We start from the raw sequence: 13,318 nt of genomic DNA, 5'->3' as shown, positions 1-13,318 counted from the left end.
CCCTTTACATGCGTGGGGCAGCCAGAAATACAGGGGGTGAGGGGCAGGGAGATGGAGTAAAGGATAGAGTGGGGGATATGGGATAGGGTGAGTTGAAGGAGGGGGAGGGGACAATGAGGCAGAGAGGGGGCTTTGGAGTGGAGAGACACGTCCAAGAGCAAGATGCTACCTGGAGAAAAGCGAGAGTGTGAAAGAGAGCGGCGGGAGGTGGGGGTCTATAGTGAATTAAGAAGAACCCAAAAACGACAAGGAAATGGACAAGACAGATTGTGAGAAAGTTGCACAGAAGGGGGGAGCGAGTCCCTGAGAAACCGAGTGAAGGGTGGGGCAGCGATCAGTCATGCAGCAAGTGCAGTGGCACCGGGCCAGAGGGTCTGAGGCCCCTCTGCACCCCAGCAATGAATGTATTTCAGAACCTAGACTTGAGGTTAAGAAAGGATAGCGCTCGCACCAGGACCCCTGCAAGCGAGAAACTCCGCCTACCAATCCCATGGTTTGATAGTAAGATAATACAATAATGGGGCTCATTGGGCCTTCAACCTCCTCGGCCGCGGTGTCACTGCACCTGCTGCATGTTCATAGCTCCGACCGTGACAGGGCAACAAACTGAAAAGGCCATGGTACACTAGACTAGGGGTAAGGGATGGTAAGGGGTACGGTGTCAGACGTCCCGGTTTTCAGAGGACTCTCACGGTGCCTGAAGCTTTTTAAAATGTTCAACACATGTTCCGGTTTTTAAACATAGGTCAAGTCAGCCTGCAAAACGAAGCACAGTTGAAAGTTATACTTATGTTTCCAAATGCGCCACTAACTTTTGAAATAATATAAATCATGTGTCTGTGGGAGGAGGAGAGGAAATGGAAAGAAGCAGCAGAAACAGGGAGACGGAGAGGAGGAAGAAAACGTGATACAGAGAAGAGAGAACGGAGTGAGAAGAAAGAAAAATGAAACGATAAGGAAAGGCGTGGATTGAGCTCCACCCCCCCCCCCCCATTCAAGTTTCAGTCGAATACCTACATTTGAATTTTACAATGAGAGGGGCTGTCGCACGACACTCCCGCTCCCACTGAATAGCGGATATCTTATTTTAATTGTACCATGGGTTTCATACAAGTTTTACATTCGGTAAATGGGTCCGCCCGCAAGCGGGTTCCTAAAGTGGGCAGTTTCCTTTGAAAATTCAACGAGGGAAAGTGTCACGTGATAATCCCCACAGGCAGCTGTGCCGTGAACATCTGCAGTGACAGTAAACAAACCTTCTCACCACTTAAAGCAATGTGGGAGGGGTGCATTTCCAATTCTTTGTTTTACGCCTACGAAACTATTTGGGGCAAATCAACAACCCTCTTCCTCTGTAATGGAAAGAGTGGTCCGTTGCCTCCGGCCAACCTGTCTCGTGCACTGGCCGGACTCTGACATTCTGCCACATACACCGATTTTTTGCCTGTGGCAGTGGGGGAGAGGGGGAGTCCTGCCTTCGTTCCCCGACACCGTGATTGGCAAAGGGGTGCCACCATTGAAACCAACCGACCAGGACTCCTGCAGCGCCAATCCCCCCTGCGCCGATGCACGCCCTCCCCAGAGTTATCCTCCCGCCGCCCTCAGTTCCCAGACCTGGGAAGATACCCCTTCCCCACCAGCACGGCTCAGCGCCCTACTCTCCTCTCCCGGTCCTTTGGCCCCCCACTCCCTCCGTGGAGCTTCCGTCGCCCCCTCCGTAGCCGCCCCCATGTCTGCTCCCTTTATCGGCTGCAGGTCTCGTCTTCTTTCTGCCGTGTGGGCACTTCGGAGCACCGATATGCCTCCCGCAAGGTCATGGATGTGCAGGCTTACTCTCCCCTTGGAGCACTGAGTTGGGCACACAATAAATTCACATCAGCAGCGCCGATGCACGTCCTCCCCAGAGTTATCCTCCAGCCGCCCTCAGTTCCCAAACCTGGGAATCCCTTCGCCCTGCCCTCGGAAGAGGCTGCTGGGGACACTGCCTCCCTGCTGGACGTGGCCTGGCAGACCTGACCCAGCACAGCCCCGGCCAGGCTGGGGGAGGGGAGCCCGGCTGACAGATGCGACCTCCCCGTGACCGGCGCAGGGCACCCAGAAGGACTCAACACCAAGCATAGAAGGGACCGGAGCGACATGGAGATGCCCCAGTAAAAAGACAAGTGCCCCAACCCAGGCTGCGGCAAGGTGTACGGCAAGTCCTCACACCTGAAGGCTCATCTGAGGACGCACACAGGTCAGTCCGGGCACAGCCCCCTGGATGTGTTTGCTTCCCTGCCCCCTCGCTGTGCTTGCTTCCCTGCCCCCTCGCTGTGCTTGCTCTCTTGTGTGTGTATGTGGCTCTGGGTGTGTGTGGCTCTGGGTGTGTGTGTGTGTGTGGCTCTGGGTGTGTGTGTGTGGATCTGGGTGTGTGTGTGTGTGTGGCTCTGGGTGTGTGTGTGTGGCTCTGGGTGTTTGTGTGGCTGTGTGTGTGTGGGGGGGCTCTGTGTGTGTGTGTGTGGCTCTGTGTGTGTGTGTGTGGGGCTCTGTGTGTGTGTGGGGGGGCTCTGTGTGTGTGTGTGTGTGGGGGGGGCTCTGTGTGTGTGTGCGGCTCTGTATGTGTGTGGGGGCTCTGTGTGTGTGGGGGGCTCTGTGTGTGTGGGGGGCTCTGTGAGGGTGGCTCTGTATGTGTGTGTGGGTGGCTTTGTGTGTGTGGCTCTGTGTGGGTGTAAATGCAATAGGTCCTGCATTTGTGAACGATTACGCTATTGGCATTGTAAATGACAATGCCATTTATTTAACGATTAAGCTATTGGCAATGTAAATGACAATGCCATTTATTTATGATTTAAAAAAAAAAAAGTCATGAGCAATGCCAATAGCTCTCCCTTTAATAATGCCGAGACCATTGCATTGTAAATGCTTGTTCCCTATTCAGTCTTTCTCTCTCTTGCACTGGCTTGAGGTTGGATGATGAAAATTAAGCTTCCGTCCCCAAAAATGAGTGCCGGCCCGGTGCCACCACCTGTAACCTCCCCCACAAATTAACCACTGCCCCCAAGTATTGTTGGGTGAACAACTATGTTTCCATGCTGAACTGTCTGGACTACATTCTCTCACTCGAGTGTGTGCAGGCACTGAAAACAGTGTTTGATCTCTTTGTGCACACTTGCAGAATATGGCTGTGTATCTTTGTGATACGACTTGGTGCATTAAGGTGTGATAAAACTAAAAGATCACAAATAAATAATGTGAGACTAAAGGAACAGAACTCAAGATCTGGGAAGTGCAAACGTGCAGGAAAACTGCGAGTATCAAAAAGATTAAAAGTCCAGACAACCAATTAAGTATCTCAAGGACTATCATGGTGAACTTCAGCGAAAAACCCAAACACACGGCTCCAGAAATAACTTCGGCTCTTATTAATTCTTTTCTAGTTCCAGAAATGTTCTGCTTCTGACTTGTGTTCAAAAGCTATTTTATGGAGGTGTTTGTTTTTCAGCGAAGAAATTTGATTTGGCAAGATATATTTGATGCAAATTGATCCCCCTTAAACTGAGCTTATGTCTGGACGGGTTCAACATGTGGAAATGTGTTCTTATACAAACGCAATTCAATCAAATAGATCAATGTAATACTACAACTCTTTATTGCCCGGATAAAGTTATTCAACGAAAAATAAGCCTGGATATTTAATTTAATAATTAATTACCATATGATCATATTTTTTAAATGAAGTACGCATCAAGAAAGACGTAAGGTGTTCTACTGGGGCAACATTCCACCACTCTGCTTGTGTCAGTTGCAAGAAAGCTGTGTTGAGGTGTTCAGCCCTCCCAGGTAGCACTGTTTTTGGGGGCGGTAGAGGTAAACAAGTCGGGTCTGTCGATTACCACCATCCCAACGTCCCCCGAGAACAAGTCATCTGTGGCCCGCCACCCCCCCTGAACAAGTCGTCCACCAGCCCCTGCCCATGCTCTTACCGGCACCGGGCGGCAAACTTAGGGGCTGTCTTGGGTAGCATTAGGTCTAGCTACACCACTGCTCCAGGGGTCATTTCTAGTTACTTTCATGGCCAGGCTCTGTGACCAAAAGCCACTCACCACTTTCAAATGTCTCCCAGCAGCAATGATTGACGGTAAAACAACCACCAAGAAAATGGGAACATTGTTGATTTTTGTGTGAGTTTCTGGGTGATATCTCATACGGATAACGCATATGTTAATTGGTTGATCAAACGCTGCACCTAGAAATATGTGTTAAACAATAAAGATATCATCATCTCAACATACCATGGAACCAGTTCTCAAGGTCTAAATTGGAAACGCCATGAATCTGCTGGCAGTGGTGTGCTCGTCTGTTTGGAGAAGACTTTGGAGATTTTATGACATTTGCAAAGGGCAACAGAACAGAACCACTGCTGGAAATCTGTAGCACATGTAGATTCCCAGATAGACTCCACCTTTACCAAAATGTGGCTATGAGTATTTTCCACTACGAAAAATCCTTTTTGAGTGAAACAATGCGGAAATGATCCTTTTGGCAAGTTCCTTTTTATTTTTTTCCCTCCACAGTGTAAATATGTGTCTACATTGCCAAACCCATTTCGAGAAACCCTTCTGACATACGGGAGTACCGCCTTTCATTTTACCAACCTGGAGAGACGAATGCTTTTTTAGAACCTGCCAAGTGCCCCACCAGCCTACTTTGCTTCAAATGCATCCACCCTTGCGATGCAGAATGCTGACTAAGCACCATGTTTTCTTTGACTACTCATCATTCCTTTTTTAGATTTCACAAATGACCTAGTTTCTCAGTTGATGTTCACCCTGTCCTAAAACGGGTGAAGCAAAAACAAGGGAAGCTGCGGTCCCATGATGGCTGAATCGCTGAGTCAAAAGTTTTTTAATAGCAAAGCCAGCTGAAACTTGGTTGTTGGTAACCAGTAGTTCACTAACCACTAAACGTTCCATGGGAACAACAGGGCTGGAGGGCGAGGTCATCCTTCATCTGAGCACATCCCGGTTTACTATTACGCAAACGTATAGGGCATTACAATGGGATGATCTTACGAGACCACTCCTAAGTAAGGAAGCATGGGAATAAGATAGTGGAGAACAGATCACTGACAGGCACAGGGATACAGTGTGTGCACAGGTCAATGAGATATATTGCAATGCACAATTTAAATTGATTCAATTCAGTTTCCACCACAGAGCATACTTGACCACGGCAACGCTGAGCAAAATGTATCCAAATAGCGCAGCCACCTGCCTGAGATGTCAAACGCCCCCGGCCATCCCCACATTGCACCATTACTGGACAACAGTCTTTGCTATCTTAACAGCAGCCACATGTGTCACATTGGAGCCTGGCCCAGCACAGGGTATATTGGGAATATTCCTTAGAGAAAAAGGCAAAAGTTGCATCATAAATTCCTTAGATGTGCCCTGGTCCTGGTTAGAAGACAGGTGGTGATGATTTGGATGAGCACCTACACTCCCCAAATTCATAGGTGGCGGTGCAGTGATAAGAGAATGGGTGTCGGCAAACAAAAACCCAATTTAAGTGACTAGAAGGGACCAAAACGTACATCACCATATAGGTGCCCAACACCCTTTCCAATATGGCCATCGCTGTTTAAGCAGGCATATTCCTTTGACATGTTTTTGGCATTTTACTACTGGATACAAATCTTAGAGGAACAATAAACATCCATAAAAGCGGTGAAAAACTGGCATATATGCTGGCCATAAACTAGATAAATAAAGGCACAGGAGTGAAAAAGACAGGCTGGCCGCACATTACTTGTGGCTGATTACCGGTAGCCGAAGGGCTCTGACAGCTCCGCAGCTCGGCATTATTTGCTGAGTGATAAGCATTTATGAGTTCCGTTTCCGGTGGTTCGAGCGGTCAACAGTTCTGTGGCTAAAGTAACATGCGTGAATCCCTTGACCAAAAATGTCTCCGAAGTTATCTAATATTTTTTTTTCTTTTGTATTTAAAAGTAACTTATCTTAAACTGCTTGCAGGTGTTCAGATGGGGAGGATCTACTGAGAACTACTTTACAAGCTTATTTTTTTTTTTACTTTACCTTAACAAGTTCCCTTAATCTCTGTTAAAAACAATATTTCCCTGAGCGGCAAATGGCGGCTTTGGGTTGCCTCAGGCTGAAAGGCAAGGAGGGAGGTCTTCTGCAGTGAAGGGACCGGCTGCTAAAAGAGGAAACAAGGCTTCTCTCGAAGGCGCCTCCTCCCTGAAAGAAATGTAAATGTTTGCTGTAGGTTAATCGGCAAATCGAAGGGCTGCTGAACCCAGTATAGGATGAAATGTGTTGTTTTATTTGAGGCTTCATGGTGCGTTATTGTTTTAACTGCAGCAAACTATCTGATACTGTCATTCTTTGTTTTAAACCATTCGCTTACATATCCATAGCATTTCCCGTCACAGGCTGAAAGGACGCAGCACTATAAATATGTCACTATCACAAGTGCACAAACCAAGCTTCAAATCTTGATCCTTGGGTTTAGGCACAGACATCTGAGCTTTCCTACCACGACCATGAGATTGATTTCACTTGCATTTACTATTACTTAAGGCTCTGCGTTATGTGGTGAAAGGTCAACAAAATGGTTACAAGTTATTTTGTTATTTGTAGCTATACCCCCACATGCATCATCCCGGGTGTTTGCGAATTCTAAATTGCGAAAAATAGCGATTCGCAATTTAGAATTCGCAAAACGGGATGCATGAATATTTTCGGTACATTTATGCGATTCGGTAAAAATCGCAATTTTTACCAAATCGCATAAATTACCGAAATACAATTTGCGAATTCGCTATTCCCATTGGTTCCTATGGGCCAAAAGGCCCATAGGAAGCAATGGGAAGGCATTAGGAAATTGCGATTTTCACATTGAAAATCGCAATTTGTTAATGCATTTCATGGGTGCAGGGTGGGGTCCAAAGGACCCCCCATGCACCCCTGAAATGTATTTTTCGCATCATGTTTCACACACACATGTCCTAAGGACATGTGTGTCCGTAACATGAATGTGGAAAAAATGCATTTTCAGCATTTTAAACACTTTTTGCAAATTTACCGAGTGGTTCAACCACTCGGTAAATTTGACCCCCTAATTGCGATTTCGCAATTTTAAAAGAAATCATGCATTGCTTTTAAGAAATCGCAAATTTGCGATTTCTTAAAAGCAATCGCATTTTTAGAAATCGCAAAAATGTTGCGATTTCTAAAAATGCTTGATGCATTCCAAAAAGCATTTTTGGAATCGCAAACGGACGATTTTAAGGAATCGCACCGTTTGCGACTCAAAAAATGCTTGATGCATGTGGGGGTAAGTCTCTAACCCAGATCCCACACTCATTGACCACGCCTCCTCTGTGCTCAGGATCACAGTTCCCATACGTTGTTATGCTCTTAGACAGCTGCTATAGCGCCAAGATGCCTCGGCATTCGTGCGCTCTATACACATAAAACTTACCTACCTAGTTACTCACTTACTGACTGTATGGTTCTTTTCAAACATTTCCAGTTGTTTTACATGCCTGTCATAAAACACCCAGTGCTTAATTTGTAAAAAAAAAAAAAAAAAAAAAAAGTGCCAGGGCTCTTGTCAGAAGGCCACTGCAGCCTGCACCACCCATGGCCTCTCTCGATGCTGCCAATGATAGTAACAACACAACTACTAATCATCTCACTTCTACAAGTGTGTTAATTCGGACTTTTCCAGGCCCCCAGAGCTATAAGAATGGCTTGACCAGCAGGTAAGAGTCATTATTAATGTAGATTGAATTACTAGTTAACTGTTGTTGTGGTCAACTCTAAATTAACCAGACAGCGCCACATTCTGACAGACTGTCATGCGTCCATGTTGACAATTACGTGCTGGTATGGAGCACCGGGAAGCACTGGCTCAAATTAAGCACTGGAAACACCCCTAAAGTATGGATTGCCCTACCAACCCAAATTCAGGTGGTGCCAGCTCTGTCTTTTTTCAAGCATGGACCGAAAGGCGGCCATTCATTCCGACATGGAATCCCTTGATTTGCTTAACATCCTCGCTTTGTCAAAATCGTTCTTTTTGTTACTTTCCAATCTTTATATCACCTACAGAGTTAGACTGTTTTTTTTCTAAACCATGCCTTTCCAACAAAATGTTAGCAGGCTCCTTTACTTCTCTATTGCTTCCTCTCCCTGCATGGAGCCTGTCTTTACCTTGCAATTTTTTTTTCTATTGCTCTGTAACCCTGTGTTGCCCTTTTCCCCTTGGCCATGTCCACGTTCTAAATACACTCTACTAAATAAATAAATAAGTAAGGTCCATAAGCTATTTCAAAATGAAAACATCACTCATGAAAGGAACTTCCCTTAAAAACCTTCAAAAAAGCATGACTGGTGCCTGCCTGTTTAAGGTCTGTTTTTTAGAATGGAAGAGGACTGGCTTGCACTCCACCCCACAATGCTTTGAGCTGTGAAGCCACCAAGTTCACTACCAAATGCATTCATTATGCAGCATTTCAATAAGCCCTGAAACCTATTATGTAAAAGCATGTGGCTTTCGGCCAGCCCTTTTCGGCGGCTTTGAGATCTGGGAGCGATGCTTGACTGCGATGCTGAGCAGGAAGAGCCGGTTTTCTGGATGGTTTACAAGACTGTGATCTGACACCAAATGCCAGGAGGGTTTTGTTTGTTTGCTTAGGTGTTGTATATAACTTAATATTCTACATTTTGGCCACCTCAGACCACTCTGAGACATTTAAAGCAAGCAGTTATGATGTCTACAGACATCTATATGTCAGATTGTGGTGTAAAAAATATCGCCCTACAACAATATCCTAGCCAGAATATCGATTTCTACAAAATCATAAATATAAGCCTACATAAATAAGTTCAGACTTACTATTCTTATATCCACATCTATGTACCCTGATGTTTGGAAGATCTGCTACACCTCCTATGTACTTGCAAAGAGCTCTCGAAGGAATGGAGGCAGCGCATTAAAGCTTTTTTTAAACAAAGAGCGAGTCGGACTCAGAGACAAGCCGTACCGGCCAGCTTTTCACCAGAAGCTGAATTGCCGACTGGTACAATTTCTGACATTGGTGGCTAAAAAGGTTCCAGAATGCTGAGTCAGGGGACTTCAGCACAAAGCAACTCAAAGGTGGCTCAAGAACTCTGCAGTCACTTCCAGTGGCGTGGCAAGGACAGGTGCTACCTGTCGCTCAAGAACTCTCCAGACACTTCAGTGGCGTGGCAAGGTCAGGTGCTACCCGGTGCTAAAGAACTCTGCAGTAACTTCCAGTGAGGTGGCAAGATCAGGTGCTACCCGGTGTTCAAGAACTCTGCAGTCACTTCCAGTGGCATGCCAGGTCAGGTGCTACCTGTCGCTCAAGAACTCTGCAGACACTTCAGTGGCGTGGCAAGGTCAGGTGCTACCCGGTGCGAAAGAACTCTGCAGTCACTTCCAGTGGGGTGGCAAGATCAGGTGCTACCCGGTGCTAAAGAACTCTGCAGTCACTTCCAGTGGGGTGGCAAGATCAGGTGCTACCCGGTGTTCAAGAACTCTGCAGTCACTTCCAGTGGCATGGCAAGGTCAGGTGCTACCTGTCGCTCAAGAACTCTGCAGACACTTCAGTGGCGTGGCAAGGTCAGGTGCTACCCGTCGCTCAAGAACTCTGCAGTCACTTCCAGTGGCGTGGCAAGGTCAGGTGCTACCCGTCGCTCAAGAACTCTGCAGTCACTTCAGTGGCGTGGAAAGGTCAGGTGCTAACCCGTGCTCAAGAACTCTGCAGTCACTTCCAGTGGCGTGGCAAGGTCAGGTGCTACCCGTCGCTCAATCACTCTGCAGTCACTTCAGTGGTGTGGCAAGGTCAGGTGCTACCCAGTGCTCAAGAACTCTGCAGTCACTTCCAGTGGTGTGGCACGGTCAGGTGCTACCCGGTGCTCAAGAACTCTGCAGTCACTTCCAGTGGTGTGGCACGGTGAGGTGCTACCCGGTGCTAAAGAACTCTGCAATCACTTCCAGTTGGGTGGCAGGATCAGGTGCTACCCTTCGCTCAAGAACTCTGCTGTCACTTCCAGTGGCGTGGCAAGTTCAGGTGCTACCCGTAGCTCAAGAACTCTGCAGTCACTTCCAGTGGCGTGGCAAGATCAAGTGCTACCCGTCGCTCAAGAACTCTGCAGACACTTCCAGTGACGTGGCAAGGTCAGGTGCTACCCGGTGCTCAAGAACTCTGCAGTCACTTCCAGTGGTGTGGCACGGTCAGGTGCTACCCGGTGCTCAAGAACTCTGCAGTCACTTCCAGTGGCGTGGCAAGGACAGGTGCTACCTGTCGCTCAAGAACTCTGCAGACACTTCAGTGGCGTGGCAAGGTCAGGTGCTACCCGGTGCTAAAGAACTCTGCAGTCACTTCCAGTGGGGTGGCAAGATCAGGTGCTACCCGGTGTTCAAGAACTCTGCAGTCACTTCCAGTGGCATGCCAGGTCAGGTGCTACCCGGTGTTCAAGAACTCTGCAGTCACTTCCAGTGGCATGGCAAGGTCAGGTGCTACCTGTCGCTCAAGAACTCTGCAGACACTTCAGTGGCGTGGCAAGGTCAGGTGCTACCCGGTGCGAAAGAACTCTGCAGTCACTTCCAGTGGGGTGGCAAGATCAGGTGCTACCCGTCGCTCAATAACTCTGCTGTCACTTCCAGTGGCGTGGCAAGTTCAGGTGCTACCCGTAGCTCAAGAACTCTGCAGTCACTTCCAGTGGCGTGGCAAGATCAGGTGCTACCCGTCGCTCAAGAACTCTGCAGACACTTCCAGTGACGTGGCAAGGTCAGGTGCTACCCATCGCTCAAGAACTCTGCAGTCACTTCCAGTGGCGTGGCAAGGTCAGGTGCTACCCGCCGCTCAAGAACTCTGCAGTCACTTCAGTGGCGTGGAAAGGTCAGGTGCTAACCGATGCTCAAGAACTCTGCAGTCACTTCCAGTGGCGTGGCAAGGTCAGGTGCTACCCGCCGCTCAAGAACTCTGCAGTCACTTCAGTGGCGTGGAAAGGTCAGGTGCTAACCGATGCTCAAGAACTCTGCAGTCACTTCCAGTGGCGTGGCAAGGTCAGGTGCTACCTGTCGCTCAAGAACTCTGCAGACACTTCAGTGGCGTGGCAAGGTCAGGTGCTACCCGGTGCGAAAGAACTCTGCAGTCACTTCCAGTGGGGTGGCAAGATCAGGTGCTACCCGTCGCTCAATCACTCTGCAGTCACTTCAGTGGTTTGGCAAGGTCAGGTGCTACCCAGTGCTCAAGAACTCTGCAGTCACTTCCAGTGGTGTGGCACGGTCAGGTGCTACCCGGTGCTCAAGAACTCTGCAGTCACTTCCAGCGGCGTGGCAAGGTCAGGTGCTACCCGTCGCTCAAGAACTCTGCAGTCACTTCAGTGGCGTGGCAAGGTCAGGTGCTACCCGGTGTTCAAGAACTCTGCAGTCACTTCCAGTGGCGTGGCAAAGTCAGGTGCTACCCGGTGCTCAAGAACTCTGCAGCCACTTCCAGTGGCATGCCAGGTCAGGTGCTACCCATCGCTCAAGAACTCTGCAGTCACTTCAGTGGCGTGGAAAGGTCAGGTGCTACCCGGTGCTCAAGAACTCTGCAGTCACTTCCAGTGGCGTGGCAAGGTCAGGTGCTACCCGGTGCCCAAGAACTCTGCAGTCACTTCCAGTGGCGTGGCACGGTCAGGTGCTACCCGGTGGTCAAGAACTCTGTAGTCACTTCCAGTGGCGTGGCCAGGTCAGGTTCTACTCGGTGCTCAAGAACTCTGCCGTCACTTTCAGTGGCGTAGCAAGGTCAGGTGCTAACCGTCGCTCAAGAACTCTGCAGTTACTTCAGTGGCGTGGCAAGGTCAGGTGCTACCCGGTGCTCAAGAACTCAGCAGTCACTTCCAGTGGTGGAGCAAGGTCAGTGGCTACCCGGTGCTCAAGAACTCTGAAGTCACTTCCAGTGGGGTGGCAAGGTCAGGTGCTACCCGGTGCTCAAGAACTCTGCAGTCACTTCCAGTGGCGTGGCCAGGTCAGGTGCTACCCGGTGGTCAAGAACTCTGCGGTCACTTTCAGTGGCGTGGCAAGGTCAGGTGCTACCAGGTGCTCAAGAACTCTGCAGTCACTTCCAGTGGCATAGCCTGGTCAGGTGCTACCCGGTGCTCAAGAACTCTGCAGTCACTTCCAGTGGCTGGGGCAAGGTCAGGTGCTACCCGGGCCCAAACAGCTGTTCCGTGAGCCGAGACGCCGTTCTAGGAGACTGCAGGAATATCTTATCGGCCCTTATCAAGGAGGCCCATAAATCGTATGAAGCTACAAGACCGAGTACACTTGACATTTTTTGAGACCAGGGTCCAGGGTCTGATTGGGCCTGCAGAAACCTCCTTTCACAAGCACCATACTTGCCATACACACCTTTTGCTACGCTTGCCCTGACGAAGATCAATCTTTGAACAAAACGCGTTGGCTGACGTTTGCACAAATCCTATGGATTGTTTAAAATAAAGATTGATATATTTTTGCAACGAAGACACTGATCAAGCTTCTTTATTGACGCTGTATTTACTTGGTAGTGCACCGCTCCAGTATTCCCAAAGACAAGAGTAATGTTAAACCTAATAAAGTAAACAAAAACAAAACATCTGTGTGGGGCTAAATTTAAATTAGTCTATCCGATAACCTAGCCAGGTATATGCATGTAAGTCGATCCTTAAGGCAGTTAGGGGTTAAATGACAGCGTTACTGTTAATGTATGCTAATATTAAAAGATTTACACAAAGTGGACATGTATATTCTTGTCAGTATAAAGTATGTTTCCTTACTCTGAGATGTCCACTTTGTGTAAACCTTTTAATAATATCCTTGAAACCATCTAGACCTGTACTATTGTTTGTACCTCAGTATCAATGTTTCAGTTGCCAACATAAGATTATTTAGTCTGATTAAAAAGCCTAAAAGAATACACATCCTAACAGCATGGTGTACATAAATCAATAATGTTCGTTTCTGTTTGCTATTTGTATAAATACTGTGGTGTTTTTATGAAAACTATTTTCTTTTAACTGTGTATATGTTATACTGAATGGGGGGGCTGGACGTGACGCTTCCAAAGCACAGTTATAGCACTAATAGGACTATAGAATATGTAATCGCAGTGCTTAAAATGGGCTGGTACTGTCCGGTACTGAGTACCAGCACTTTTTCATTTCGAGAGGGAGAGTACCTGCACTTTTCAAGAGTGACAAAATACTTTTAATTGGAGAGTACCGGCACTTCGCAAGAGTGATATAATATTTTTAATTGGTGA

At 47.9% G+C, this 13,318-nt stretch overlaps 1 protein-coding gene across 3 annotated transcripts in view; it reads right to left on the bottom strand.

Annotated features, from left to right (window-relative positions):
* The window catches only part of ADGRG6 (adhesion G protein-coupled receptor G6), a 653,874-nt gene that overhangs the window by 393,466 nt on the left and 247,090 nt on the right, over positions 1-13,318 (bottom strand). The window lies entirely within an intron of this gene.

The sequence above is a fragment of the Lissotriton vulgaris genome, chromosome 6, assembly GCF_964263255.1.
Source record: "Lissotriton vulgaris chromosome 6, aLisVul1.2, whole genome shotgun sequence".
NCBI lineage: Eukaryota > Metazoa > Chordata > Amphibia > Caudata > Salamandridae > Lissotriton > Lissotriton vulgaris.
The sequence above is the reverse complement of the archived record's forward strand: the minus strand, read 5'-3'. Positions and strand labels throughout refer to the sequence as shown.